The 5,619-nt window shown below is 43.4% G+C and overlaps 1 long non-coding RNA gene across 1 annotated transcript in view; it reads right to left on the reverse strand.

The window, feature by feature from the left end:
* Positions 1 to 4,662: 4,662 nt before the first annotated feature.
* Positions 4,663 to 5,619, reverse strand: part of LOC122552058 — a 20,931-nt gene continuing 19,974 nt past the window's right edge. The window contains exon 3 of the long non-coding RNA XR_006312283.1: positions 4,663 to 4,674. This is a non-coding gene — a long non-coding RNA (uncharacterized LOC122552058). The remainder of the gene's footprint in view (positions 4,675 to 5,619) is intronic.

Genomic DNA, 5,619 nt, shown 5'->3' on the forward strand with positions numbered 1-5,619 from the left:
TGTTTCTAGTTACAGCTTGTCCTTTCTGTGATTCACTTTAATACTTTATATTTCTTTAAACTGTACTTTATCACAATTTCCCGGAGGATCTCTCCAGGTGATATTACTCTTTCACTAGGTTTCATCACACAACGGTCGATCTAGGTACATCCCTAGCCAATTGCACAATGTGTTATTCAAAGAAACACTGAAAAAAAAGTTCTCCGAACTCCTCTTCCCGTATAATTCTTGTCGGTGTGATTGTCCCAGATTATACGAATATTGAAGTTTCCTAAAATTATCGCAATGCCTTTATTAAAAATTCCAAAGGATTCCTGTTTAATGCAATGATGAACAATGAAATGCTGTTCGGTGAGTGGTTTAAAACTGTTCTACTGCTTGTGTCCTTGGCAAGTAGTAGCCAGAATCTACGTTCAGACTGATTCTACTTCATGATCTGAGACCAAATGCTTTCTCTGTAATGCCTTTGTTATCCATTATTGTTAGCGTTGTCCATTTTGCCTGAGTTTCCGCAAGGCTGTGAACCATTGAATATTTATGTCCCACCTTTTGTTTGCCCTGTAACCATGTTCTCTTGTGTCTAAATCCCATTTATCACTGTGTCAAAAATCCATCTACCTTATTTAAAAGGTTGGAATAAACACATAATTTACTCTTTCCCACAATTTCCTGTCACAGCCCAATTCACTGATGTGCCACTTTAGTTAAAATGTGTCCTTTCCTGTTCCTTTCTGCTTGTCTTCAGCCACATCCCCATGGTGTTCCGATGCGTCACGTGTTCTCGTTGGATTTGGAAAGTTCCTTTCAACTGGATCCTGTCCCTGCATCCTCTCTGTAAGTTTAAAGCCTTGTCCATAAACCTACCGACATGATTGGCCAGGACACTGCTACCAGCACAGTTCCAGTGGGACCATCCTAATGGGTTATTTTAACAAATCAGGTCTGGGATGTGTGTGTCTCTGGCTGACCAGCCTTTCTTGCCCAGTTCTAGCTGCCCTTGAACTGAGTAACTTGCTCGGCCATTTCAGAGGGTCATTGAGAGGCAAACACTTTGCTGTGAGTATGTCGTGCAGACCACGTGAGGATCAGCAGATGTCCTTCTCGAAAGGACAAGTGTTTGTGCTTTTTTGTACATCCGCAATGGTTTCATATTTATTTATGGATTGTTAATTACCATTTTTAAAAATTATTGATTTCAGATTTCTCCATTTCCGATGGTGGGAATTAAACCTGCCTCCCTTCAACATTAGCTGAGGTTTGGGATACATACTGTAGAAGTAATACCACCCGGCCAGCTCTTCACCTGCTCAATGGTTACTCATCCCTGAGCACTGGTACATCACGAAGTGCATGTATCATGAAGTTAAACCCGTTCTTCCTACACACTTGTTTGATCCTGAAATCATCCCTTCAGTCTGGTGATATCACTCAGTATCTCTCCATTTGTTACCCCGCACTGTGTGGATCTAATTGCTGCCTCTGTCAGTGCCTCACGCTCTTGCAGCTACTCCAGATCCTGAGCCAACAGAATTCTCCACTCCAGAGCGACGCAACAGCACAGGCCAAGGATGGGGACTGGGATTTTCCAGATCTCTGTGTTTCGTAGTACCATTCTCCCTGCGTAATCCTCACTTCATAAGTCTAATTTCCCATTCAGCATATTTCTCTGTCTCCTTTAGATACTCAGAAATTTCCTGACACAGTAGAATTCCCAGCTGCTGGGTGTCTCGTCCATCACCTCATTAAAGATGGTTGGTCAGCCAGAGAGACAAAGGACAGTAGGATCTGGAGCCTTCAGTAAATCCTGCAATGAGGTAAGGTCACTCACAATGAACAGAACAGGGAGCAATGAGAGGGCTTCAAACATCGGCTAAGAAGACATGACACAGATACAGCGCTGGAGGGGGAGCACAGTACAGACACACCCCAGGCTCAATCACCGCCCCTACTTTAACTTACTTTATACTGAGACTGCATCGGGAGTTCACAGTTATCAATCCAGACCTGTGCTGTCTCAGTGAGCATCAGTACAACAGAGGGGAAAGCAGGCCTCCCAGGAGAGGATGGGAATGCTGCCTGAGATCTTTCAGTTCTGCGTTCCCTCTCCAACACTGTATCTATGTCATGTATCATTGACCAGTCTCTTCAAAAATGTGTAACTCCTACATCAGTTCCCGTCCCTGTAACCTCCTCCCTTCCCTGTCGTCCCTCCACACATTTTAAACATGCTGCATTCCAGACTACTATCCCTATCGCTGTAACTTGCTTCAATGTCTATAACATGCCTTATCTCTGTAGTCTCCTCCTCCAATAACTGGAGACAGAGTCTTGCAGCACGGAAACAGAACCTTCGGTCCGACTAGTCCGTGCTGACCAGGTTTCCCAAGCTGATGGATTCACTTCAGCCTGTGTTTGGCTCTTATCCATTCAAACTTTCTCCTCTCCATGTACCTGCCCAAACGTCTTTTCCATGTTGTAATTGTTCTTTTTTTCTCTCATGTGCCTCTGGCAGTCTTTTCCATATCTGCACCATCCTCTGTGGATAATGTTGCCCCACAACTCCCTCTTTTAATCCTTCCTCTTTCACCTCACGTTTATACCCTTTAGATTTGGACTAACCTCCCTTGGCTATTCACCTTTCTCAGGGCCTGCAAGATTTTGAAAACATTGATAAGGTCACCCCATAGCCTCCTGTGCCTAAGGGAAATATTTAGGACATTGTTACAAATATCTCCAACTCATATATCAAAGTGCTGGCCAATGACGGCAAGTGAACCAAATGCTGCTTTCACCACAATGTTCACCTGTGATGCCACTTCCAAGGAACAATGTAACTGCAGCCCTTGGTCTCTCTCTGTTAGACAACACAGCCCCGGACCCTGCCATTAACTGTGTTAGTCCTCCCTGGTTTGTCTTCACAAAATGTACCACCTGAATTCAACTCCATCTTTCATTCCTTGGTCCACTGGCCGAGTTGGTTGAGATCCCATTTGATAACCGTGTTCTCTGCCCAGTACAACATTAATTTGATCATCCACAAAATTACTAACAATGACTCCTATAATCTCAACCAAATCGTTTATGTAGATGATGCACATCAGTGAACTCAGCCCCGGTCCTTATACCACACTGCTGGTCACAGGCCTCCAGTCTGAACAACAACCCTCTCCCACTACCCTCTGTCTCCTACTGTCAAACCAAATACTTATCCAGTTGGCTAGCTCTCCCTGATCCTATGTGGTCAAAACTTGCAAACAAGTATATCATGCTGCATCCTGTCAAAGGCTCTGCTGACATTGGTGTAGACAATGTATGGTCACCACTTCAACAAAAGCAATCAAATTAGAGAGACGCACAAAACTGTGCTGCCTGTCTTTCATCAATCCTTGCCTTTCCAAATGAATGTAAATCCAGTCTGGCAGAATCACTTCCGCAATTTACCCATCACTGAAATCTGGCTAATTGGTGTTTAGTTCCATGGCTTTCCATCGCAGCCTTTCATAAATAATGAAACAAAATCATATTTCTGTCATAGTTGTACAGCATGGAAACTGACCCTTCAGTTGGTCCCAACCATAATCTCAAACTAAACTCAAACCAGCTGCCTGTTTCTGGCCCATATCCCTCTAAACCTTTCCTATCCATGTACTTTAAAAAATGTCTTTTAAACATTGTAATTGTACCCACATCCACCCCTTCCTCAGGAAGTACGTTCCACACTTCTCCCACCCTCTGTGTAACAATTTGCCCCACATGTCTTTTTTTGAACATCGCTCTCCTCTAACCTTAAAAATGTGGCCCCTCCTCTTGCGAATCCCCAATCCTGGGGAAAAGGCAACTGCCATTAACTCTATCTATATCCCTCATCTTTTTCATAAACTTCCATAAGGTCATCTCTCAACCTCCAGGCTCCAGTGAAAAAAGACTCAGCCTGTCCAGCCATTTTTCAGAACTCAAGCCTTCCATACCCAGAAATGTCCTGGAAAATCTCTTCTGAAACCACTGCAGTTTAATAATATCCTCCCTATAACTGGGCAATCAGAACTGGACAGAGTATTGCAGAAGAGGTCTCACCAATGTCCGTACGATCTCAACATGACGTCCCAAATCCTCCACTCAATGGACTGAGCAATAATCAGGCATGCCAAGAACTGTCTTATCCATCCTGTGATGCAAACTTCAAGAATTATGTACCTGAACCCGGAGGTCCCTCTGCTCTAAAACACTAACCGAGGTCCGAACATTAATTATATAAGCTCTACCCTTGTTTGTTTTACCAAATGCATTACCTCATATTTACTCCGATTGAATTCCATCCACAGTTTTTCAACCATTCAACCATATCATCAAGAGGCAAACCTCCTTCACCGCCCACTATTCCACCCACCAGCCTTTCAGCACATCACACGTGGCTGTCAATGATACAAATACCTTTCTTGGGGCTCCACAATTTCTTCCCTAGCATCCCACAATGTCCTGTGATACACTTAATCAGGTCCTGGAGCTTTCCATACCTTTGTGTTTTAAAACCTCCAGCACCACCTCTTCTATAACATCCACTCTTTTCAAGTTGTAGAGATGTATAGCATGGAACCAGACCCTTCGGTCCAACTGATATGATGACCAGAAGATCGAAATAAATCCATCTCATTTACCAGCATTTGGCCCATGTACCTTATAACCTTTGTCATTCATATACCCATCCAGATACCTATTAAATGTTGTCATAGCATCAGTATCTGTTACATTCTCTCTCAGCTCATTCCATACACACATCACCATGTGCATGAAAAAGCTGTTCCTTCAGTCCCTTTTCAATCTTTCCCCTCTAAACTTAAGCTTATGCCCTCTAGGATTGGACTACCAAATCCCTGGGAAAAATACCTTGAATGTTTACCAAATCCGTGCCCCTCATGTTTATATAAACCTCTGTCAGGTCACCCCTCAGTCTCCGATGCTCCAATGCCAGTAACCCCTACTTATTCACCAACAACCCGGGCAATATCTTGTTAATCTTTTCTGAGCACTTTCAAGTTTCACAGTATCATTCCTACAGCAGAGAAACTGGAATTGCAGAGAACTCTAATTGTGGTCTAACGTATTACTCTTGTTCCCTGAGTTCCCCAGTCTTTGTCCACAGTAAGTTCTGGAGGGAAAAAAATTGTTGAGGGTCTTAGTAAATATCCTGCAGTTCCAAACATCAATTACCTCATTGGTGTTTAAGGGCACCTATTTTGTCCTGAGTTACTCATTTACTTTTAATATATTTATAAAATCACTTTTGCATTCTCCTTCTCCTTCCCTGCTGAGGCTATTTCATGTACCCTTTCTGCCTTCCTGATTTCTAAAGTATATTCCTACAGCTCCTGTGATCCTCAGGGATTCCCTTGATCCAGCTGGCTATACCTGACATGTGGCCCCTTTTCCTTGACCAGACCCTCAATAGACAGCCAGTGTTTCCGAATGCTGTCAGCATTGACCTGCACACAAACAGGAACTTGCTGGCGCTGAACGGTCACTTTTTCTCACTTTTAAAATATTCTCTGTTGCCAGACTTCCCTGTCCCTGCAAATAGACTCCCCAATCACCTTTTGAAAGTTCCTGGCTGATACGATCAAG

The sequence above is a fragment of the Chiloscyllium plagiosum genome, chromosome 7 (assembly GCF_004010195.1).
Source record: "Chiloscyllium plagiosum isolate BGI_BamShark_2017 chromosome 7, ASM401019v2, whole genome shotgun sequence".
NCBI classification, from domain to species: domain Eukaryota; kingdom Metazoa; phylum Chordata; class Chondrichthyes; order Orectolobiformes; family Hemiscylliidae; genus Chiloscyllium; species Chiloscyllium plagiosum.